Consider the following 26345-nt stretch of genomic DNA (forward strand, 5'->3'; position numbering starts at 1 on the left):
TATCTTCTCTTTTCCTATATTTCTAATATACTTCATATATATGACTGTTTTCTTACATGAATCTGTGGCCACATGTGTGTTAGATGCCTGCAGAGGTCAAAAAGGATGTTGGATCTCCTGTAAGTGAAATCATAAGACACTTTTAAACCACTGTATGGATGCTGGGACTCAAATCTGGGTACTCTAGAGGCAAAAGCATTAAGAACTCTTAAACTCTGAGCCATCTATCCAGCACCATGTCTTCTATTTTTAGTCCTGTTCTCTCTCCTCTGGATGCTGGAAGCTCTACTCTAATATTCATTTTTATGTATATTCGTGTTTTGCCTGCATGTGTGTATGTACATGTGTACCATGTGGAAGCTCTACTCTATGATTCCTGGATCCTGCTACTGACAGGACTCTTTAATCCAGGACCATCAATCAGCGCCATACTACTCTCCCTATATTCACTAACGTATCAAAAGCAAAAATAAGCACTAGACTACAGGCAGAAACCATACCAAGCACACGAAGTAAAATACTGGGGGGTGGGAAGGAGACACCAAACAAAACAATGTAGGGAAATGTCACAATGAAACCTGTTACTCTGTATGCTAACTATATCCATGTGTAGAATACTATGATCAAACTATGTTTGTTGAAGGCAGTTATGACAGCTTCAAGAACTGGGAACAATCCCTGGAGAAGAACCAGCTGAGCCTGGGCCTAAGTAGAAAAAGGCAGCAATGAGTTTCAGAGCAAACAGTGTGTCCATCCACAGACCTCAAAACCCAGGCAGCCTACTAGCACACCATATGGGTCCTTGCAGGCCATGAGAAAGTTCTGAAACTAAAGGTCCAAAGACGCAGTGCTGGGCAGTGCTGCAGCTATCTAGGCCAGAGATGACAACACTAGAATGGAGGTGAGGCTGGGAGCAAACAGCATCCAGAGCAAAAGAGATTTAGGCCTGACTGTGAGCAAGCTGGACAGAGGAGCTCAGGAGTGAGTGCAGGACTCCAGACAGCTCAGCAGACAAAGCACAGGAGAAGGTGAAACAAGGGGATCCCGAGTCTGAGGCCAGCCCTGATACATGTAAAGCCAAGGCTGCACAGGCTGTAGTATTGTAAGATCTTGTCTCGAAATAAAATAAATGTGATTATTTGGGACTTAAATTTCACCCAAAGGAATGCTTGTTTGTGCTGGGACTTCACCATCTTGCGCTAGGTTGGAAACACTAGCATTGCTCAAGTATACAATGTCATATAAAAGAAGCTGATGGAAAGAGCTGCCTTCTAGAGGCTGGCTATCTGGGAAGTCAAATGATACCATCATGACGCCAGGCAGGCAGTCCAAGCAGAACACGGCAAAGGTAGGGACATGTCAGTAGTGTTTCCAGCCCTACTAGGGACTGTTATGCTATCAGTCATCATCAGAAAGGATTACTGTTAAATCTGGATAAGAAAAAAGTCTCTGAAGCAGCAAGATAATAAGTGTTCCCTACGCTCTCCCTTACAAACTGGAACCAATCTTGTTTTTAAGATGCTAGGGATCACACACCCTGGCAGGACACACATGCTCAGTGGCCTGTGATTTCCTAAAAGGCTGACTGAAGAAGAGAGCAGAAATCTAGGAAGATTAGATGAGATAACTGGCAACTCCCCTCCCCATCAAATTTCAACAAATTCTGCCCAGGGGTCTGTATTTTATTGGCATGAGGCAAGCTGGTGTTCATTTACAGACAAGAAAGCTACGTACTAGGAGGCTTTGGCTAATTCCTACAGTCAGTCTGGGTGCCCTTACACACTACTGTCCCTTTGTGTAGGCTCCAGGAGCTTCTGTGGTGCTGCTATCAGAGGTGACATTACCTATGACATACTGCTTGTCAGGTAAGAGACAGGAAAGCAGCTTCCCTAACTGCACGACATCCACCTACACCACTAGGGAGAACTGGTCTGTCCAGCATGGTACATATCCTCTCTCTGCTACTTCATCAATGATAATTTGCTGCTTAGAACTTAAGGCCTACAGGGAATAAGAAGGTGAAATGGTCACAGCTAGAAACTATGAAGCCATATGTGACCTTAGCATTGAGTCCCACTCTTCAATGACTTTTTTTTTTAAACAAATCATCCTCCAGCACTTAAACATTATTTTCATGGGTATCAAAATACCCAATACCAAGCCAGGTTCTAATTACAGTTTTACTTAAATGTTTGTAGTTTTTATTTTTGATTTGGACTATTTGTATATCCCAAGCTGACCTTTGAACTCCTTATGGATCTGAGACTGAAGGCCTTGAATTCTTCCTGTTCTGCTTCCATTGCCAAGTGCGGGAAGGCATGCCCCCACGCCTGACTTAACGTCGGCTTTGACTGCCCTGTTCAAAGAGAGCTCTTCAGGAACTTCAGATCATGTCCCATACTGCAGACAAGCTGAGACTCCAAACTCTAAGAAAGATGACTAAATGATGATAACTAGGGAAAGAACGAACCAGGCCAGACCCGTGAAAATGCTCAGCAGATAAAGGACTTGCTGCCTAAGCCTAAAGAATGGAAAAAGAATCTAATGCACATAGTTCCCCTCTGACTTGTACATGTATATCATGGCAAGCACATGTATGGGCACACCCCTGCCCTGTGTGCAGACACAAATAGTATTTACGGAAGAAAAGAGGAAAAAGAATGAATAAACAGATGAATGCAACTGAGCGAGTCAGCACGGAGACACAGCCATGACAAGCCTTGAGAGGAGGCACTGCAGAGACACAGCCATGACAAGCCTTGAGAGGAGGCACTGCAGCAATGGGAAGACCCAGGTTTAACTTCTACCCGCTTCACACATCCCACTGCATCGACTCAAACAGTCTCTGCCTTCATGTGAAAAACAAACACCCTAAGTAAGATAATGCAGAGAAAACCACTACTATGTCGTCTGACATAAGAAATATATCTCCCGTGGGCTGGGGATTTAGCTCAGCGGTAGAGCGCTTGCCTAGCGAGCACAAGGCCCTGAGTTCGGTCCCCAGCTCCGAAAAAAAAAAAGGAAAAAAAAAAAAAAAAAAAAGAAATATATCTCGCAAGTAGCCTTATCACATTAGGGCTTTAGTAATGTAGATTAAAAAAGCATTTATCCAATCAGTAAGTGTTAGTCTACCTCCACCCTTCACAGAGCATCCTTCTAGATAGAAACAGTCTCTCCCAACCATGTGGAACACTCTTGGCCCATCCGACTCTCCATAAAGATAGTCTAGATTCCTAACCTCCAAGGTCCTTTGATCGGACTAGCACGTCTCTTCAAAAATGTGTACGGACGACTACCTGCATCTCTATCTATCCAAGTGCTAGGCATGCAGCCCATGCCTTTAATCTCAGCACCAAGGAGGTAGAGGCAGGCAGATCTCAGTGAGCTTGAGGAGTAGGGAGCACATCATGAGTTTCAAGCCAGTCAGGAATACACAATGAGACCTCAAAAAAAACTGAAAATAGAAGAATGATACCTAAAGACAGCTCCTCCAAAACTTTCCTCAGCTGTCCAGTTATGAACTATGCACGTCACAAATATGACTAACAGACACAGCAACTGCTCTGACCCTTGTTAACCTCCATCTGCTACCATCTGCCATGAATCTTGATCTCGTAGTCCCCAAAAGGAGGCTAGTCAATGAGCGGGCGACCTGAGATCTAGTGGGCCCAGCACACATACTAGTGCATCTATTAACATCTTCCATGGGTGCTGGGGATACTGCTAGGTAGAGGGCAGGACCTGAAGACACTGGGAAAATGTCTAGAGACACAAGCGGGAAGGAAGAACAGTAGTGGGAAAAGCTTGTGGAACACTGGTCAAGACTTGAATGTGCAAGTTAGTCATTACTAGTCACGGCTAGCTATACGTAATGAAAACAACTCAATAAACCAAATTCTCTTCAGCAGCACTAGCCCCATTTTAACTGCTTAATAATCACCACAATAAAAGGCAGATATGGACACTTATACCGTGACATAAAGTTATGCTGCAGTGTGAATCTAAACATGTGAAGTATGTTACTAGGATTAATACATAGCCTGCCACCTCAAATCTCAACCTATAATCACTTCTTGTTTTATTACCCAGTATCTAATGCATTTCTCCCCCTGCTGAAGGTACAGCATAAATCTTGGCTTTTCAATGGCAAACAATGGGTAATATCTGATATGTGAATTCTTCATGAGAATAGTACTGTACATTCCAAAATATTTGTGACCACTGTCTCAGCAGACCATAGATGCTCAAACACTACCTGAAAGTCTAGATTGCACCAAGACTAAGCTTGACACCAGTCCTAACAATCATGAGTAACACCAGAGCAAAGAGAAATTCAACCAAAGCACCAGAGGGGTGACAGCCTGGACAGCACCAAGTGGCTGACTAGAAGCCTCAAGCCTCAATGTGCCTTTACAACCTGTACTGGCGGCTTTGCCCTGCTTAGGCAAGAAAGTCCACACAGTCTGGACAGATGGGAGAAAAGCCTTTTAAGAAAGTTCATGCCATTTTGTAAGGTAATCACATGGATTACAAATAGTTTATTATCAAGTACAAAACTTAGGATGTGCAAATATAACAGAAAGAGTCAACCTAGAAAATGAGAAAAAGTAGACATGTAGCCCATAGACCTCAGTAAGAGCCCAAACACAATGGCAGCTCACAGGATGAAAACAGCCTACCAAAGGACAGGTGGACAGAGCTCGCCAATGAAGGCACACACTGCTCATCCAGGGGCAGGGGATTCAGCTCCCAGTACTCACATCAGACAGTTCACAACCACATCTAATCACAGTCCGGAGGACCCAACACCTTTGCCCCTGTGAACACCTACACTTGCTGCTATCACACTGGGTCTCAGGCGAGCCTTCCAAATCTGGACTGTAGCTCATTCCAGACAGAGTCTAGGACAGACAGATTAGCCATTACAAATGGTGGACACATACATGCACAGTCATTTTTTAAGCCACAAAAAAGGAGGGGAGATTTATATTTTCTAACTATAAAGAATAAAAGCTATCATTTGCTGAAAAGTGAGTGGAACTGTAGGACAGATATGGTACATTAAGTGATCTCAAACCCAAAGAAGCCTGGATGGTAGGTGGCAGTCACCAGTGGCCAGGCAGAGAAGAAAGGGAATGGATATACATTATGGTGCCTAGTTAGTAACAATATACTGTATACAGGAAAACTACAGAGTACATTTTAAAGTGTTCATTTAAAGTGTTCTCACCACAGCAAAACAGAAATACATCAAACAGCCTGATGTGGCTATTCCACGATGTATTTATATACAAAAACACGTATACCGTAAGTTTAAAAAACTAAGGTGTTTCATGCAGTTACATTTCTTATACAAAACAAATTCTTATTCACTTCAACAGCACCCCAAAGGAAAGTAAGAGCAGCCAGGTAAATGGTAATCTATATTCGCACTTGGAAGTTTAAAGTTCCAAAATCAGGCTGAGTGTGGTAGTACACATCCTCTAGGCAGGTGTGGAGTCAGAAGGATCAGGAGTGCAAAGCCAGCCTCAGCTACACAGCAAATCCGAGGACAATGTGGGATAGATGAGTGAGCCTGTCTCAAAAGTAAAAGACAAAAAAAAAAAAAAAAAAAAAAAGAAGGCTCAAAAAGCTGAATGCAGCGAATGAAGCAAAGCCTAACAGCGAGCTTGCAAACCTGCCTCCTCTCCACGGCCCAGAGGTCTCAGAGGTGAGAGAGGAGGACCCATATGGTGGCTCATAAACATCGGTAACTCCGATTTCAGGGATCCAATTCCAGGGTCCACAGGCACCAGTCATCCATGTGATGCATATACATTGCAGGCACATAAATAAAAATAAGATGCACACCTTTAATCACTTAAACCAGCACTTGGGAGGCCGAGGTAGAGGACCTCCGTGAGTTCAAGTCCAGCCTGGTCTACAGAGGAAGTTCAAGGACTGACAACAAAAAAAATGCTACACAGCAAGTATGACCATTTGTCAGAAGGCCTGAAGGTCACATGACATGGCTAACACCCTCAGCAGAGGTTCAAAGCAAAAAATCTCCAAGGATATCAGTTTTAAATATCAAAATGGGAATGTGGTTACTATCTGTGAGGCTGAATCTGACCAAGGTACCTAAATAAACACACACATCTCCAAAGCACATTAGAAAGTTATATCTAAAGTGTAGCATAGGACTTAGGTTCACAAGGATGTCCAGAAGGCCTCTGGTAGAACTCAACCACCACGGGCTTACAATCAAAGCTCTGAAATGTGTTACTCTGTGTAAGCAGAGGCTATGCAATTTGACCTTCCTGGTCTAACACAGAATTTCTAAATCTATAGAAGATGCATGGTGGTGGCTTTGTGAACACCAACAGAACTATAAACAAAGATCTACGGTTTGTCATTTTTAAAGTAGTGCTTCCCGACTGGCAAGTGCAGCAGCTACTTCCTAAATCCCCGGGGAGCACTCCACAGGCTCTAGGGGAGCACCTTTGTGTCCTTTAATTTCCAACAACTCACCTGTTCTGCTTCTGCCTCCCAGAGCTGAGAATTACAGATGTGTGCTGTGTACCACAGGCTGAAGGCATTTCTCTCTGAATATTTACACATTAAGAAAAGAGCAACAGAGAGCTTTCTTACTCTATTCTTAGTAAGTTGGTAGGTCTCAAAATTTTTTTTAACTTGGGGGCTGGAGAGAAGTTTAATGCACTTGTTCTTTCAGAGGACCTGGGTTTGACTCCCAGCACACACATGGTAGCTTACAACCATCCATAATTCCAATTCCAGGAGTTCTGATGCTGTGTTCTGACCTTTGCAAAACTAGGCACCCACACAGTATGTATGTGTGTTGAGATAAGTCACCACACACACATTGTATCAACTGGCTATGAAGGTTATGTCCTGTATTCTTAATTTTTAATTGCTGTGCCAGTAATTCCCCACCTGCCCAAAAAAGAAAGACAAGCTGCCCTGGGGGAGGAATCTCTCCCACTATGCTAATAGCTTTTTCGTAGAAGAAAGAAGCATGGCATTTGAGCAATAAAGTGCTGGACAAAGCTGGGGCAGAAAGAGAGAAAGAGAACAGGAGCAGAGCAAGGAGGTAGAGCAGAGAGAGCCATGTGGAGAGAGACGGTGGCAGAGTACAGTTAAATTAGAGGGTAGCTGAGAGACTGCCCAGCACACAGGCTCACAGCTACTATACAGGGATCACTTTGTTACTAAGCTCCAAGCAGGACCCCCCCCCCCAAAGTCCCAAAATAGAGGAAAAACAACCACACACATAACACAAATAAATAAACAACTTTAAAAATCACTTGTGTTAACTGTACAAAACCCAGAAGAGCAGCAACAGCAGAAGCATGGCATAGCAGCACGTGCCTGGGAGGTGAGAAAAGCCTCCCACTACCAGGATAGAAAGGTCTATACAAACAAAACCAACCCAATCCCATCCTGCAAACAACAATAAAGAACAACACCATTTCAACTTGGAAAAAAGGATTTTTTTCCAAGAAGAAAACTATGAGAAATGAGCTTTCTTAAATTCAGTTTTTCTTAAACAATTAGCATTGACTCCTCATTCTTTCACCTGAGCAGAAAGAACGATGCAAAGGCCAGAAGGGCGGCCAGGGATGAAAAGTCCCTCATCGCTGCACAGCTGGCCAACTTGAGACAACATGTGCACAGCCCTCTTAACCTACTTTTATGACTGGATTCCTCTTCCCCACTGTTCACTCTTCCCGTGTCTAGTGAAAAGAGTCCTGAGGTTAATGAAGGAGCCCTTCTGTGTATGCATGACATGAGTTCAGCTTAAAACTAGTCTTATCTCAGGGCTGGAGAGATGGCTCAGTGGTTAAGAGCCCTGGCTGCTCTTCCAGAGGTCCTGAGTTCAATTCCCAGCAAGCACATGGTGGCTCACAACCATCTGTAATGGGGATCTGATGCCCTCTTCTGGTGTCTGAAGACAGCTACAGGGTACTCATACACATAAAATGAATAAATAAATCTTAAAAAAAAAAAAAAAAAAAAAAAGGTAACGGGTTGGGGATTTAGCTCAATGGCAGAGTGCTTGCGCTTGCCTAGCAAGCACAAGGCCCTGGGTTCGGTCCTGAGCTCAAAAAAGTAATACTGAGGTACTGAGGAAGTATACTGGGTCATAGGAGGTATGTCTTAAGGTTTAAAAAAAAAAAAAGACTAAAATCAGAAGCTAAGGGAGCTGGAGAGATGACTCAGCAGTTAAGAGCATTTACTGCTTTATGAGAGGACCCTTCTTCACACGACACAAAATAGGAGAAGAACACTGAGCATCAGAACGTTGCCACCAGCTACCCTGGAATGGGGGGCACTCTAGGCAAGCACTCTGCTAGCTGAAGTCCAAGAATTATGGAGAATAACAGGCCACAGGACCTTACAATCAGAACATGCACATGAAAAGACATGCATAGAGCTTCTGGTCAACACAGGCCTCTACCTGACTTCCTCAAGTGTCCCACTCAAATGCTTCCCTCATAAGCACCTTCAGAGACACAGCCAAAACAATCCTGAGGACGTGGGCATGAAACCTAATCAAGCACCCATTTGTGGTTTCAAGTAAGGTAGGATGCTGTGACACTCAAGATCTTTCTCCTTTTTGTGTGGTGTGACTGGACAAAAGAGGGAGAAAGATGGGACTTGATGATGGAGCAAGGGGGTTGCAGGGAGAGAGAAGAAAGAACACGGAGATAAAGAGCCCACCATAAGAAGAGATGGACCATGAGCACACGGCCAGGAAAACCAGCAAGTAATAAGGGATATTATGGCTGGGAAATAAGCTGAATAGCTCTACACCTGCCCCATCTAGGCTTACAGCTTGTAAATTAAATACCTAGGTAGAGAGAATGATTAAGTCCACTTACAACTGGCACCCAATACGGGTGCCAAAATGTTGTGGTAACTATAATTTGGACGTTTCTATCCAACCTTGATCATTTAGTTCCCAAATAAAAGGCATACAACCTTTATAATAAGCCTTAAGGCATTAGAGCTGGGCAGGTATCAACCCTCTATGCTATTTTCTCCTTCTCTGTCAGTAACCCCAAGATATCCACTTGCTGTGTTCCACCTTGCGCTAGCACTCGTGTAAATGCCAGTGACACATGACTGCCTGCCAGTAATTCCAGCAGGCAGCAAACAGAGGCAAGACACCCTGGAGCAAATTGGCAACCTAGACTAGCTGAACAAGCATAAGCTCTGAGACCCAACCTCATAATATGTACAGTGGACAATAACAGAAGACAGTCAACATGAGCTCTGGCCCAGAACAGCGCCTGGCACGCACAAACCAAAAATGTGCTTTCAACAGCATAAAGTAAGCAAGATTAAAATTGGTCAATTTTACACCACATACATTATATCACAATAAAAATTAATTTAAAAAATGTGTCATGTATGTGTTTATTACTATATTGTTGCTATTATCAATAGATATTAAACTTAGGAGGAAAAAAGACTATAAACCAACATCTTAACTTATGCCAGAGGAACAGCCTCTGTGATTGAAGCAACTTTATTCTGGGGAAGTTTCACTGTTTAAGGAAGTAGGGCGTTGTCTGGAACTTGTCATCTACCTGCCTCAGCCTCCAGAGACCTGGGACTTCAGGTTTGGTTTTCTGTGATACCTGGCTCACTCTGATGTAAAACTGACATCATGAACTGTGACTCCACCACAACCTAGTTCTGAGCACTCAAGACAATGTGGACATTCAGAAATCCATGAAATAAACCATAAATTTTGGGTAGGTTATAATTTTGTTATTTTTTGAAACAGAATCTTACTATGTTGTAACACCAGGCTGGCCTTAAACTCTAGATCCTCCTGCCTCTGCTAGCTAAATTAGCTGAAGTTATAGGCGTATGCTGCAATACACAGAAAAGGCAGATAATTAAAACAGAGACTGTTCCAGAAGGCTGTGATGGCTCACACCTTTAATCCCAGTACTCAGGAGGCAGAGGCAGGCTGACTTCCCTGAGTTTGAGACCAGCCTGGTCTACAGAGTGAGTTCCAGGACAGCCAAGACTATACAGAGAAACCCTGTCTCAAAAATGAGGGAACTGGAGGGACGGCTCAGCGGTTAAGAGCACTGACTGCTCTTCCAGAGGTCCTGAGTTCAATTCCCAGCAACCACAGGTAACTCACAGCCATCTGTAATGGGATCCAATGCCATCTTCTGGTGTGGCTGAAGACAGCAACAATGTACACACATAAATGAAATAAATCTTAAAAAACAAAAAAGAAAGAAAAACAAAAACAAAAAATTTGGGGATATTGAAATGAAAACTTAAGGATTCTTTGGAAAGTCAGTTGGATGGTGTTCTGCTGGGACAAACATGTGAAGAAACACTTTGTTAAAGTGGACACGGGTATGAAAGGCTAAGGCAGACTCGTGAAGGAATGTTTCACTGAAGCAGACACAGGTGAACCAGCCCCAATCAAATGCTTGCTGTCATGGCGTCTGTCCACAGTAGAGCAGTGACTAAGTGACCGAAACACTTGTGAAGCTGTCATGGCGTCTGTCCACAGTAGAGCAGTGACTAAGTGACTGAGACACTTGTGAAGCTGCCACCCTTGGTCATCTTTCTTAGCCATCTCTCTGGCACTTCAATTTCTCTCATCAAAATTTTGTAACTTTTGTTTCATCTAACCTGGTTAAATTTAATTATTTTCCATACTTTTGCAAATGAAATTATTTTATTAACTTCCTTTTGAGATGATTAATTTATAAAACTGTGACTTTAGCATTCAGAAGGCAGAGGCAGGCGAGTATCTGTGAGTTCAAGGCCAGCATAATCTATAAAGTGAGCCAAGGACAGCTGGGGTTTTGTTACAGAGAAACCTGATGTCAAAACACACACACACACACACACACACACACGCCTCAAACAAACCAAGACATTTAGGCAATCCTGCCTGTTTTCACTGATAACCTGTTCCTTTTACTTTTACTTCTGAAAAGTCCCTTGTATTTTGTGAGGTTGGAGAATTCTTTTTGTACAACTAGATCTATAAAAATAACCACTGCTCAGGCATGGTAGCACAAGCCTTAGGAAGCAGATGCAGAAGGATCTGTGTGAGCTTGGGGCCAGCCTGGTCTATAGAGTGAGATCCAGGACTACACAGAGACGCTGTGTCACAAAAGACTAATGACAACAAAACTATTGTCTGTCCACAGAAGTGGAGCTGAGGCTGCAGCTCAGTGGTAGATGGTTGTCTACCTTGCACAGAGCCATAGGTCCAGCAGCCCCAAACTACAAAATGATTCAAAAAGTCACTAATAATATACTAAAGTCACTGAAATCTTAACTTTAAGTATAACACGTAATATCTTCATACTATCCTCTTTTGCTGATGGCCCTTCCTTATTAATTTTTAATTTACGTACTTAAGTTATTTAGTGCAGAAGACCTGACTCCCTCCACAGGCCTTTCTATAGCACAGTGCTCAACATAATGCACCCTGAGGCTGCCTGCCTGTGTTCTGACTACACTTTCACTGCCCCTGAATCCTAAGGATAGAACTTCGTGTTCTCTACAGCAGCGATGCAGACAGAAAAGCGAACCCACTGCTCAGTGTCTGACCAGCACTGTTTGAACAGGTGAAGTTACTAATTAACTACGCATGCCATCTGCCCATCACAGACACATCCACTCATTCTAACCATATGAAAGGGAACCTTTCTAACCACTTTAAAACCCCACTTGGCTTTTAAAAAACCTTGACCAGAAGGCTTCATCCTTCAGAGACAACAAGCAGCTCGTAGGTCCTCTACAGCTCCAGACAACTTCATGAGTTCACGGATCTGCAAGCCACAAAGACTTGGCAGAAACAACTGGGTAGGTGCAGAGAGACAGACTTCATATGACATGAACAGAAGATCAGCTCAGCCTCCAGAAGATAGTAATGAGAAACGAGAAGACTTGGCTGACCTGTGAACTCTCTTCCTGTCTAGGAGCCAATCATTTTCCTCAAATCGGACGGCTAACATTCCTTTCAAAGTTCTGAAAAGAAAAACTGGCCCAATGGTCTACTCTGTGAAAACTAATTGTCTCTTGATCTGTCAAAACAAGAGGTGGCTCAGCAATTAAGGGCAATGACTGCTCTTCCAAAGGACCTGAGTTTGAATCCCAGCACCCACATGGTGGCTCACAGTCCCCTGTAACTCCAATCCCAGTGAATCTGATACCTTCTTCAGGCTCCCTTGAGGAATCAGGCACAGGAGTGCTGCCTGACATACAGGTAGAATATCCAAACATAAAATAAAATTTTTTTCAATTAATAAAACAGAAAATCTACCATTAACAACTCTCTACAAGAATGATAAAAGAAATCCAGTTCAAAAACAACAATTAGGGGCTGGAGAGATGGCTCAGTGGTTAAGAGCACCCGACTGCTCTTCCAGAGGTCATGAGTTCAATTCCCAGCAACCACATGGTGGCTCACAACCATCTGTAAAGAGATCCGATTCCCTCTTCTGGTGTATCTGAAGACAGCTACAGTGTATTTATATATAATAAATGAATAAATCTTTAAAAAAAAAACAACAATTAACAAACAGTAAGTAATTCATCTACAATGTATATTATGAAGTGACTGTAGCTGTGACAACTTTTTGTTCTTGTTATTGATCAGTGCAAGTGCATGCTCCCATGAGGGGGTGTGTGAGGAGTGTAAGCCTGAGGCTGACACTAGGTGTCTCACCTATTGCTCTCCCAACTTGGATTTTGAAACATCGTCCTTCACTGAACCTGCAGCTCACCATTTCAGCCACACTTGCTGGCCAGCAAGTCCCTGAGATCTTCTTTTGCCTCCCCAACCCCATGCCTCCCTACTTATGTTGGAGTGATGAGAATGCACCACCACACCCAGCTTTTTTGTAGGTACTGATCCAAACTCAGGTCCTCCAGCTTGCACAGCAGCACTTTACAGACACCTCCCGCGACTGCTGTTCAAATACTGTGGGTAAAGCCTGGAGAAGGCAGAGCAGGAAGAATAACAGGAGCTTCATGAGCACAATTTATATCTAGCACGTCCTTCCTCAGGGTAATTAATCTATTACTCCATTACTCTGCTCCATCAAACCCAGGGCAAAAACAGATCTTCTACCACTCAACAGCTGTAACTAGTGGACAACTACCCAGAGTCTGCATCAGATACACTCTTGGGAAAAGTTCTTAGGAAAAGTACTTAGCTTCTTCACTTTGAGGAAACCTTAGGAAAAGCTTCCTTTAGATAACCGAGTCTGCGGTCACACTGATTAAAGAACTAGAACAGGTTGGGGATTTGGCTCAGCGGTATAGAGCGCTTGCCTAGCGAGCGCAAGGCCCTGGGTTCGGTCCCCAGCTCCGGAAAAAAAAAAAAAAAAAGAACTAGAACAAATGGCAAGTATTAGAAGCAACTTCAGTGGAGTTCTATGAAAGAGAGGGAACTGCCTGGCTCACCAAAACACAGCATAAAGCATAAAGAAACTGCCCCAGAGAGAGGACAAGATATGTGAGCAGAGGGGGAAAAGGGGAAAGGGTGTGTGTGTGGGGGGGGGGGGGTGGAGAGACATGAATTCATGTCACAAGACAGTATCTTGAAAATGAGGACCAGACAAGACAATTAAGCACTAAACTGACACCTGGAGAAAGATCCTGGCCAAAACAAAACATCACACATGGGTCAAGGAAGGGCTACAAGTTGGGAGGGAAACACCCCTGTAATTCCAGCACTTGGGAGGCTGAGGCAGGCAGGTCTCTGAGCTCAAGACCAGTCTGGTCTACAGAGTGAGTTAGCTTGTTTTTTCCTTTCGCACATCAAGAATGTTCCTGCAGGAATCCGAAGGATGCAGGCCAGGGTTTAGCTCACTGTGGAACACTTGCTGAGTCTGGTCAAAGCTCTGGGTTCTACCTAAAGAACGAATTATCTCAAGCTCAAGGCCAGCTTGGGCTACCAAGGCAAAAGACTCCTCTCAAAACCAAATAAAACAGAAAGCCCAGCAGCAAGACAAGGACCTTGTGCTCTCGTGTCCATTAAGAGGTAGATATAAGGAACAGCCTCACCTGCTATGTCTGCTAGTGCTTCAGAGGTCATTACCTGAGTATGTTCACATCATAGATACAGAACAGCAAGTATATCTGACTTTAAATAATGCTGAAAACACAAAGCATGAAATCAAGGAAGCCACATCCTCACAGAAGATGCTATTCTCACGTTAGGGTCACAGAACTCTGCAAACTTAGTCACTAGGTGTCCGTCCCTGCCCTTCTATATGTAGTACTTCACAATACTGAAGGTCTCCTTGCTTCCTCACCTGGAAGAAGGTGACATGTCAAGAAGTTTCATGTGAATTTGCAAAGCTTCAAAGAGGCAGTATACAAACTATTTGCACTCTGTTCCAGGTAACATATTCCCGGGGGGCGGGAGGGGGGAACAAAAGCAACTTTCAACAAGCAAATTCCTTAGAAAGCATTCAGTTTTTTGGTGGTGTAGGGGGGTTGAGCAGGGAAGGGAGGAGTTGGCATAAGAGACAAGGGTGATAGTGCCTTTTTGTTTTTTGTTTAGACAGGCAGGTAGACTGAAATACAGACTAGTCACACAGGCTACGTAAGAACTATCAACAGGTCCACAAGTTTTGATTTCAACTCCAGATATCAGGCTTCAGTCAATGATAGCCTGGTCATACAATTCTCAGAGGAACTTTCATGGCCAGCTTGTTGAAGAGGAAAATCAAACTAAGTCCCTTCTTCTACTCCTAGTCCTTCCATTCTTAACATACTGTTACAGGCAGCTCTGGAGTAGAAGTTTAGCTCAGCAGGAGAGTGACTGCCTAGCTCATGTGAGGCCCAGTCCAACTGTAATAATAAATTCGCACAAAAAGCCATTCCTCTCCCAGAAGTGGGGTACATCCAGCTTCTACAGCAGTTATAAGGTTTAACAGAGCAATGTCTACCAGGCACAGCATTAACAGTGGCACCTCTTAGCTGCAAAGCCTGCCTGCCCACTAAGGCACACTTCCATGCCAACATTATCCAAAACTCCACTAAGGTTCTCTTTCCCACTTTAGTCACGGAACTTTAACATTTTCTTTAAGCTATTTTTAGAGTCTTCATTTCCCTGGGTTCTACAATTATTCCTGAATCTTCAAGACTCCTAATTTTACATTCCCCACAGTATTTTCTTATACTAGATAATAAAAATCTAGCAAAGTAACTACTGGTCCAGAAACTACTCACATGCTACGAAAAGCTAAGTTATACTGCAGAATTACAGGTACAGAATTTTAAAGCTTTAAATGAGGCTGAGATGTGGGAAGGAGCAAAGCCATATAATACGTTAAACTAAGATCTGATTTTCAAAGTTGAAGATTATTAAGCCAAAAAGATGGTAGTCTGATACCAACAAATACCAACCGGAACACCAATAAGAACAGCAAGAGACCAACTTCTAACATGTGCACGAGGAACTCCAGCACGTTAACGTCAAATCAACAGATTCTAAATGCAAGCACCCCTGCTATGGCGAGCTGTTGACTCCACAGGTGACCCTTTGGGTCAAGCCAAGCAGAGATGTGTCAAGATCAAAGAACATAAAAGCAGAGGGACCACAGTGATGGCCATGAATGGCTCCTCTTCACTCACCATTCTGAGTCATTCTGGTTTCTCAGAGTGCTCAGAAGACTCATCACTGCGTTATTTGTTTTCCTTTTTGAGGTGCTCAGGGATCGAGTCCAGGTCCAGCCTCCACCTCTAACACAGTTAAGCAGCACTGTCAGTAGTTTCAAACTAGGGCACACTGCTCTAGGACTACGTCTGGCCCCTCCGGGTCTCCCTGCACTGCTAACGGAAAAGGAGCCACGATGGGTCAGCTTCTGTGAGCAGTAGCCCTGTCCACTAAAGTGAAAGAAACAGCTAAATTAGACACACCCCAATGCCCCACCCTTGCCCATTTATGCATTCCAAACTGGGGCCAATTCAGAGTGGGGCTTACTGATCTTTAGAGGGGTTACAAGTTAGATGAGGTCATTAGGGCTGGCCTTTTATCAGCATGGCAAGCCCATTCTGTCCATCCGCAGCTCAGGTGCATAACCTCCAGAACCATAAGGAAATACACTGCTGCTGTTTAAACTACTGGGTTCATAGAACACAGACACACAGACTAAAGACCTTGCCTTCCCACTTTTTATTCAATCATTATGTTTGAAACAGAGGTCTTCCTTCATATGCTCCCAGGCTGATCTTGAACTCTCAGGCTCAATTGATAGTCCTGTATCAGCTTCCAGAGTAATAAGACTTCAGATACACACTACACCACCAACGAAATACTATGGTGCAATGAAAATAGAATTAAAACCACACGTGACACAAGGTTTCAGAAAAGTCAAGGAAACCAGATACAGAGGAATGACTGCACAGTGGGTAATTCCATTTACACAAAGGAATCCAAACCAAGTAAATTAGTCACTGTGTTAGAAATCAGCTGCAGCTGACTTCACGTCCTGAGTGTGGGAGTGGGATGAGACTGGGGCTGGAGGAGGTGTTCAATAAATAGCTTTACAAAGATGAAAATAAATGTACACTTGGTTAACAGCAGTAAAGAGATAATGGATCGAAAGGCAGAAGGAGTCTTTAAGTTTGTGAACATCCGTTAAACTGCTCATCTATTTGTACATACTTCCATATAGATATGTGCCTATTTAAAAAGTGGGGCATAGGTGGTGGCATATGCCTTTGATCACTGACAGGCAGAAGCAGGCAGGTCTCTGAGTCTGAAGCCAGTCTGAACTACAGAGCGAGTTCCAGGACAGCCAGGATACACAGAGAAACCCTGTCTTGAAAAATAAAACCAAATAAACTAAGGTAAGTTGAAGTCTATACTTGACGGAAAAATTAGTTGACATGGAATCACTTCTTTCTACTCCTACCTTTTTTAAGGTTCTGATTAGTTCAATAATCAGCAAAAAGACATGACTTTTTTGAGAAAGGCACATCTGCATATGGAGTCAACAACTGAGACTTCAGGGAAACCATGCAGTGGAAGAGGCAGATGGCACTCTACTCCAGTCGGGCCACCCAAACTAGTCAGGACATGTCAGCAAGTAACGCGAGTAACCAGTGAGCAGAGAAGGGCATTCCCTGGAATCAGTAAGTAACTCACAAACACTAGAAAGCACTTACAGGAAATGCTGGGTAGGAGGGCTTATATAGGACAGTAATGCTCTTCCTGCAGTCACTGACTGAATGACACAGGCCAAAGCACTGGAAACTGGCTCGCTCTCTCTAGCTCTGGCTGTCCTAGACTTATGTAGACCAGGCTGGCCTCACTCGCAGAGACCCAGCTGCTAGGACTAAGACTAAGGTGTGTGTCAACGCATCTAGCCTGCCTTTTGTTTTTTAAAGGCAGGGTCTCAGTGTATGCCACCACACCCTAGAAACAGGTCTACTAGGGACTAAACATCCCCAAATCTCTAAGTACATGGAGAATTTTTGAAAGCCTGGACTACAAAAGACCCTATTTCAAAAGGAGGTGTGTATATGTGCATGTGTGAGGGTACACTGTTTTTCATAAAGTGGCAGACCGAGGTTTTTAAAGATAAATTCATAGTAGTTTTTTTTTTATTGTGGTCTTTTCAAAACTAAATTGAAATAACTTTAAATATTACACTGATACAGAGTAGAATAAATGATATTAACTATTTTAATTTTATTGACATGTATTTATGACTTTATCATACGTATACAGAGTGCATACTGTTCATGTGCAGAACTATTATAGGGCTCCTGAATTAAAGTGAGTTAACTCCCTGAAGAGGCTATCTTCACTTAACACTGGGAAGCATCAAGAAACTCCTCACTCTGCCTGGGAGCATCAGCAGCAAGGCGGATGGAGATGCGATCCCTACAGAGTGCTCAGGTCTTTAGGCTACCTCAAATCTGCTCTGTGCCAACACAGGCAATCCTAGGAGATCAGGAAACAGATAACAGAATCAATCAGATTTCCAAAGCAGTGATGACATCACCAAAACAGACCTCTGGCTGGACTCCCACCCTGTGCATTTATGACTGCATCCTAAGCAGATGAATAGGCGAACACTGCATGCCACATCACCACTGGAGTCAATTCCCAAGCTTTCCTCTTTCCTTAAGGGGACATTTTGCAAGTAGCTGTTCTAAATTTGGTGTTGGAATCGCACTGCATTACTAAAACAGAAAGTGGTCAGGATATTCAAGACGGCTCCACCGATCTAGCCCATCATGTCACGCTCACCTTCGGGCCACAATCACTGCTCATGACCACCACTTAAAGCCAAGCTTTGGGTTTTGTTTTTTATTTAAACTTTAAAACAAAAATGCAAATGATCTCCAGTATTTAATGTTCTCTAAAAGGTGAACAATAGGAAGATAAATAACAAGCAAGAAAACACTGCAAAATGTTTGCAGCAACTGCGGGAGTGCAGCACCCAGACCACAGCTCAGCACAGGTGAGAGTCTTGCTAGCAACAAGAAGAGCAAGGCTCAGTGTTGCAGAAAGAAGGACCCAAAACATAAGGGTCTCGGAACCCTTTAAAGAGGAGCTGCTATTGGCCCAGGGTAGGAGGCCATCTCCTAGTTACTTGCCCAGGAGAACTCATCTAGCTTAGCCACATTTGCCAACTTGGACGGAGCTTAGATGACTTATCATTGAAAAACATTAAAGACTGATGCCAGACCCCAGGGAGGATAGAGGCAGGAGGTGACAACTGGACCTTAGAGACTGGGTGCACACCGTATTTTCATAGGAAAGTTACTGACAAATGTGCAGTACCATTACTATCAGTGCGGATCTCTTTGAAGACAGCGCATCCAATGCCCAATCTTTCTTGCCTCACTTGGTGGTGGAGCCAGAAACTGATTCACAACTCTTTTCCTACAAGGGCCACTCTGACAGGGTCAGGACCTCTGAATGAGATACAACTGACACCAAAAAAGACAACCAGAAAAGTCACCGTGTGCTTGCCAGCAATCACCTGCAAGATCACACTAATAAAGCTACCTTTAGAGCGCCCGTCAGATCCTCATGTGGATAAAGCCTGGGCCCTTGAGCAGAGGGAACCCGAGGGCCATGGAAAGCAGAGGACACCAGTCTTCTCCAGAATGCTTCACTAAGTCTGGCAGCAGCTACATTAAGCTTTGTTGTCAGCTAAAAAGGAAAACCCAGCCTTTGCTCACACATTACAGTGCACTGTACTAAGTGGCGTCTATTTCCCCTCAAGGGAGGACGAAAATATCATTTACAACAAAAAGGGAATCAAATTTAGTGTTGATGGTTACTCTTCAAAGGAGGTGATCAGTCATGCACCAGAATATGATCCCCTCTCAAGAGCAAACTATACAAATACATGGTTAGGAATACATGGTTCCCAATTCTGACAAAGATGGGGACTGAGGATAGTTCAGTTGTTGGACAAGTATAAGGACCTGAGTTCAGATCCCCAGGACCCACATTTAAATCAAAAAAAAAAAAAAAAAAAAAAAAAAAAAAAAAAAAAAAAAAAAGAGAGAAGGGTAGGGGAGTGGTGTGTGTGTGTGTGTGTGTGTGTGTGTGTGTGTGTGTGTGTGTATGTGAGCTTGATGGCTAACCTGCTAGCAGGGGATAAGCTCCAGGGTCAGGGAAAAGATCCTGTCTTCAAAAAAATTAAAAAGGGGAGTAATTAAGTAAAACACCCAATACCAACCTCAGGCACACACAAAAAGTTGGGAAATATTTCAAGTTATTAGCCAGAACAATACACATTTGAATATCTGATTCACCTGAGGGAATAAAAAAATAAAATAAAACAAAAACTACTTTTTGCAGAAGCCCCAGATTCTCCTATGGCCGAGTCATTATTCTGAGGCTCATTCTTTTACAATTCCTTGAGGAAGACCCATCCATGCCTGTAGCCCTGAGTCAGAACCCAGTCATGCCTGACACACATATGGAAGAAAAACATTTCCTAAATGAGATGCCAGTCTCTTCTCAACTCACACATCACAAAGGTTTACAGCCCAGCCGGACAGCAAAGTAAACTACAGACAACCGAGGACACCAAACTTTAGTTTGGCCAGCTTTAGAAGTAGTAATAATTCACTTTCCAGCTCGTACACTCAATTCTGAATCAATATTTCCAAGATAGAAGAGAAACATACCAACAGGAGATTTTATTAACCTAATCATGCGTATCAGCTGCTGAAGTAACAAGAAAGAGACAAGAGTTTATTCTTTGGAAAGCCAAAGACGCAATATTTTCAACAGTGAAGAGTCAACAAGCTAGGCTGTTGTAGGAAATTCTTGTAGAAAGGTACACACGATAGACAAGCCAGACCTGACTCAAAGAGAGCTGCATAGGAAACCTATTCAAATCCAATACATACCTTGCCAGAATTCAAGATCTTCTGGTTCGGTGACAGTACACTACCGTCACTACCGTATTATGCCTTGTAAGTCACAACTGCAAATACAACATGGCTTTAAGGTAGGACCAAGAAGCTCTCAAATAACATCATTAGACAGGAGGTGGAGGGGGTGCTGATGGACAGATAACAGGTGGCAAGCTTCGGGAGCATCAAGAGGAGAAGAGGCCAGAGGCCAGTAAAGTGCTAAGTAGTCTGACTGCCTATGCTTCAATCTCTCCCTCTGAAACTTATCGGCGGTGTGACCTTGGTCGAGTGACTTAACCTCTCTGTTCTTCTCTGTAAGTGGACACTGCCTCCGTGCTTCGGAGGGCTGTTTGGAGAACAGGGCAACCTGTGCGGTCTTGCCACGCAGCCCAGCAAACCAGAAATCTCAAATGTTCACAATGTTACTCTCAACATCCGCACGATTATGAGCTAGGAGGACACCAGGCTATTTGAAAGGCACTCGAGAGATCCTTCCTCCTGAAACTTCGGAAATAGAATTTACCCTGCAGGACCCTGAAAAGCTCCTGTCTCCCAGTGCCGGCGGCCGGCCGGGGCATGTGACGCGCTTGGCAGCGCTGCCTCGGTGGCCGGCCGGTACCTCTTCCCACCCATCAGGTAGCCGGCGGGGACGCGCCCAGCCCAAGGATCCCCGTACTCGCCGCCCGCCGATCACCCTGCGCCCTCCGACCTCCGCCCGCCGGGCGCCGCCCCGCCTGGCCCGGCCCAGCTCGGCGTTCGCCGAGGACGCCAGGCCCGGAGGCCCAAGCCACGGCGGGGGAAGGGCGGCCCGGGCCCGCCGCTCACCGCAGGGTCAACAGAGGAGGAGACACAACGCAGGCCGCGACAGAGAGGTTCGACTCCGGCTCCAGCAGGCTCCTCGGAGCTGCCCAGCCCCAAACACCGTCGCCAACGCCGCCGCCTTGGGCTTTATGGTCAAAGCTCCGGCCTTGCTCCCACTTCCGCCACTGCCGCCGCCCCGAGCGGAAGTGCCTGTCACGAGACGCCCGACGCCAGGGTTGGAGGGAGGAGCCCCGCCTCCACCTTGCGTCACGTTCCGGTCGCGTCAGGTCCTAGCCTGGCGCCTGGTGGGGTAAATATGGCGGTTTCTATATGGGGGCTGCCATCTTTGAAGGCCGTGCAGAAGCTGGAGCGCACCATATTGGGCCAAGAACTGATAATGCAATATTCCCTCCCCACGCCCCAACCCTGAGGGAGAGTCACTTAGCCTTTCTGAGAGTGTCCCCCTTTGGAACACGCTAATCAATCACCCATATGTCAGGCAGGGTGTGGTCCAGGGTCTTCTAAGTCCACTGGGTGCTATCTCTAATGTGGTTGGAAGTGATCAGTTACAGTGTTCTCAGAAATGGAACCCAGAGAGGAACTAGAAACTACTGAATACCTGTGCAGGGTAGATGATCCAGGAAAATGGAAAAAGAGCTAAGGAGTTGCTGAACTGACGATATGCCAGACTGATTTTATAGGCATGAAAGATATCACACCCACCAAAACTAAAACAAAGGCCTAATCCATCAAAGTCCATTATAGTTCTGGGAAAGTCTCAAAATGTACTAACCTTGCTTTTTAACTTCAATAGTTCCGCTTATAGCTAACAGTTCTTGTTAACTGAAGTATGTTAACCCAGAACATGGGTTTTGTTTTTTATGCTTAAAAGCTCACCCTGAGAAAGGCTCAACTTATATTGGAGTATTGAACACCCAGTGCAGTAGCCAGTCGCCTTTATTAGCTTACACCCATGTCTGAATAGTCTTCTCTGGTGCATGCTCTAGCTTGTGGGTTTAAGGAGTAGGAAAGGTTTGTAGGTCCTAAGGAATAGGGGAAGACAAGACCTTTCTGCCAAGATCCTCACCATTTGCTATAATAGAGTTTAAATAAACACTCATAGTGAGAAGTTTGCTCAATTTCAATCATGGATTAACTATTATTTGGCCATTCAATTGAATACTTTGAAACTAAGACAACAAAGGAAGTCTGTATATTCATATGCAAACTGAAATCTTCAAGAAATAACAAGTGACAAAGCAAGGCAAAAATATATATAAGTTGTCTGGTTATCTATTAAAATTTGACAGGGAAGTAGGACCCTTACGAATCTGGTGGTAGAGTCAGACTCTCCACAGTTGTGGAAGCTGATTCAGGCCCTGTTAGAATAGGGCACTACCTCACGCTGGGCATAGCATCAGCCTCCACATGGCAGTCAGACCAGCAGTCGGGAAGCAAAGCTGGATGTGGCTAAGAGCAGTGACACACTTGACCCGAGGAGGACAGTGGGAGGCAACCATGAGACCCAACAGGAACTATGTCTGTTCGTCATCTCCTCTGACTTTAGTTCCCCTGGAGTAATCACAGAGGAGCCAATGCTCTATTCTATCCTCCACGGGCACTGCATACACACATTGCCCTTACATACATTCAGGCAAAACCCTCATACATGTAAAAACAAGGGGGGGGGGGTAAAAACTAGGTAGAAAGTGGCTAGATGGGGCTGGGGATTTAGCTCAGTGGTAGAGCGCTTACCTAGGAAGCGCAAGGCCCTGGGTTCGGTCCCCAGCTCCGAAAAAAAAAGAACCAAAAAAAAAAAAAAAAAGTGGCTAGATGTGGTGGGCCACACCTTTAATCTTAGCACTTGGGAGGCACTTTAACCCTAGCACTCAGCAGGCAGAGGCTGGTAGATCTCTGTGAGTTCAAGGCCAGTCTAGTCAACAAAGAGAGTTCAAGGTGAGCTGGGGCTACTTAGACGCTGTCTCAAAACAATCAAACATACAAAACCCATCTGTTTGTTTTTGTTTTTCGAGAGTCGGGGTATCTTTGTATAGCCCTGAGTGCTGGGATTAAAGGTGTGTGCTTTCACCATCCACAGGTATTGGGTTTGTAGAAAGTAACTGAAAAGGACACGGACGCTGAAGTCTGACCTCGCTATATGCGCACAAACATACAACACCCACCCACCCCTTCATGTGTATTAAGAAAGTAAACAAACCATTAAGTAATTAGTGCAATGCAGGTTATAAAATGGTGTTATGCAGCCAGAAACGGTAGGCCTAGCCTGTAATCCTAGCAACCAGGAAACTGACATCAGAGGATCACCAAGAGGTAGGAGCCAGTCTAGGCTACATATAGAAAGCCTATCTTAATAAACAAGCGATGGAAAGTGGATGAAAGCAGGCACAGGTGTCCTGAGATTCATGGGTGACGAGGCAACTTTTGAACAGGACAAGCTGACACGAGCAGCTGACACGAACAGAAAGCGCTGTGTGTAGCCATAACAGCAGAGCAAAAGTTTTGTACAGAAAAAGCATCTTGTTCAGGAAACAGCAGCCAGTGTGGTTGAGGCAGAGCAGGTGAATGAGGAGAAGAAATTGGGGGAGAGAAGTAAAGCCAGACACTACAGTGGCTTCTGAGTCACAGCCTTTCTATCCCATATAAAAAGAAGCCCTAACAGTATAGATGAGGGGTGTGTATGTGTGTCTCTGTGTGTCTCTGTGTCTGTGTATCTGTGTATGTGTGTGTGTCTGTGTGTGTCTGTGTCTGTGTCTGTGTCTGTGTGTCTATGTGTGTGTGTGTGTGAGGGGTGTCTGCATAGGTCACTTACACAGCAGAGCCTGTCCTAGCCATCACCCTTTCCTCTTCTTTCCTTGAATGAAACTCGTGGCCATGGAAAGCTCTTGACACAGCCTCATAACCAGATTAATGTCTGATTTTGTGTGAACTGGGGCTCCTCCTGCTTCCTTCTACTTGGATGCGTTTTATAAATGCTGTCATTGAGTTCAGGCAAGCTATCAACTGAACTACACCATAGCCCCTGATTTTGATATATTTATTTATGTATGTATTTATTTTGGAGGGGAGACAGGGTGTCTCTATATAGTCCTCGATGTCCTGGAATTCCCTTGGTAGACCAGGCTAGCCTTGAACTCACAGCCAGTCTACATAGTGATATCCTGCAAAAACACACCAAAACGGCGTCTGTTTTAGCCAAGTGAATTGAAACAGCCTGCAAGCCCAGCGCTCGGAAGGCAGATGCAGAGAAGCTCTTGGACTGTATGGAAACACGCCCTGTAAATAAAATGCTGTTAGCCTATCACCCCAGGTAGAAAATACGGAGGTGGAAGTTCCAGTACAGAGAGAGGATTCTGGGAAGTAGTCAGGTGCCGGAGATTCCCAGAAAAAGAGTCATATGAAACTGAAACTGAGGACTAGGTAACCAGCCATGTGGCATGTCTTAGAATAAAATAAATGGGTAATTAAGATATGAGCTAGCTGGGGGGACAGAGTCAAAGCTATTGGCCGCAGCATTTATTCATATATATAAAAAGTCTGAATTGTTATTTCTGGGAACAAAGTGAACAGGTGGAAAAACCCAAAGTTACAGATGGTTTTAACACAGGCAGACACAGGCAGGCAGGCCTGTGAATTTTAGGCCAGCCTGGTGTACAGAGTAAGCTCCAGGACCACCAGAACTGTACAGCAAAAACCTGTCTTAAATAAATAAATAAACACATGGCAATCAGAGGAGAGCGAGAATTGTTGTATTATTATGGCCATTTTTCTTCCCTGGAAAGTTCTTATTGGTCTCTGGCAGACTGTATCACTTGCCCAGCTGCACTCTCCTCTCCACCCTCGGTTACCCCATCCCTTCTCCAGCTTCCATGCCAACTTTGCGTTTTACAGCAGCTCTGAGCTCCCTTGAGCCTCTGTGCGATCGTTTACCACTTACCAAGAGGTGGACAATAAGCCCCACCTCGCTGTGGGAGACTGTGTGTGAGAGTGATGAATGCACTCCGTCTGATGCCGCAGAGTGACTGAAGCTTGGCAGTTGCCAGGTAAGGGAAATTGTGGGCAGTGGCTTAGGGCAATTTTCTACCAGGTACTAAGGAAATGAAGGTTAGCTCATCCAATCATTTAAAAGCTACTAATCGGACCATGGCCCAGCAGATGACCCCCAAGCACATAGGAGACCGCACTAATTGGAGCATGGGTTAAACATTAAACAACAAACAAATGAAGAAGGGTGTTTAGTTGGGAGACGTGTTGAGGAAATGCAGTCCAAGATTTGATCCTCAGTACCGCATAAACTGATCTCCAGTCCTTGATTTTGATATTTTGTATTTTTACATACATTTTTATGTTCATTGGTGTTTTGCCTGCTTGTATGTCTGTATGAGGGCATCGGAAGCCCTAGACCTGGAGTTCCAGAGAGGTGTAGGCTGGCATGCAGGTGCTGGAAATTGAGCCCAGGTCTTCTGGAAAAGCAGCCCATGTTCTTAATCACAAAGCCATCTCTCCGGCTCTGCTTTTGATATTTTAAATGATCACCATAGCCAAGTAGAGTGACCTGTAATTCCAGGATTCAGGAGGTGGAGGAGGCATGAGGATCAAAAGTCCAAAGCCATCCTCATGCTCAGCTATATAAAGAGTGCAAAGGTAGCCTGTCCCACAGAAGACCCTGTTTTTAAAACAGCAACAAACAAAACTACACCCGCAAACAAAACACCTTACACAGGAAAATGTCTAAAAACAGAAATGTCTTTCTTGAAGCTTGGGAGGTTGGAAAGTCCAAGTTCAAGACATCAGCATAGTCAGTGTCTAGTGAGGGTTGTGGCTTTCTGCTTCCAACATGGAATGTCCTTGCTGTATTGTCACTTGGCAGAAGCAGGCAAAGAATAATGACCAGACTTGCTGAGCCATGATCTAAGTAAGACCACTAGCTGCATTTGTGACTGTCGGGTCCTCATAAACAAATTAATCACCTCCCAAAGACACAGCACTTAAAACCATAATCGTGGGGATGATATTTTTCTTTTGATTTTCCAGCTCTGCTGTTTTTAATGTTTTTCTTTCTTTTTCGGTTTTTCGAGGCAGGGCTTCTCGGTGTAACAGCCTGTCCAGGAGCTCGCTCTGTACAC

At 44.4% G+C, this 26345-nt stretch overlaps 1 protein-coding gene across 2 annotated transcripts in view; it reads right to left on the bottom strand.

Moving 5' to 3' along the window:
* Positions 1-25267, bottom strand: part of Rab7a (RAB7A, member RAS oncogene family) — a 48787-nt gene extending 23520 nt beyond the window's left edge. The window contains exon 1 of one of the 2 annotated variants that reach the window (XM_006236849.5): positions 25157-25267. The gene's annotated coding sequence lies outside the window, so the exon portion shown is untranslated. Of the gene's footprint in view, positions 1-21225; positions 21386-25156 lie in introns of those variants that run through there. The other variant, NM_023950.4, reaches the window with a different exon arrangement.
* Between the last annotated feature and the right edge of the window lie 1078 nt (positions 25268-26345).

This window comes from Rattus norvegicus, chromosome 4 (assembly GCF_036323735.1).
Source record: "Rattus norvegicus strain BN/NHsdMcwi chromosome 4, GRCr8, whole genome shotgun sequence".
Lineage (NCBI taxonomy): Eukaryota > Metazoa > Chordata > Mammalia > Rodentia > Muridae > Rattus > Rattus norvegicus.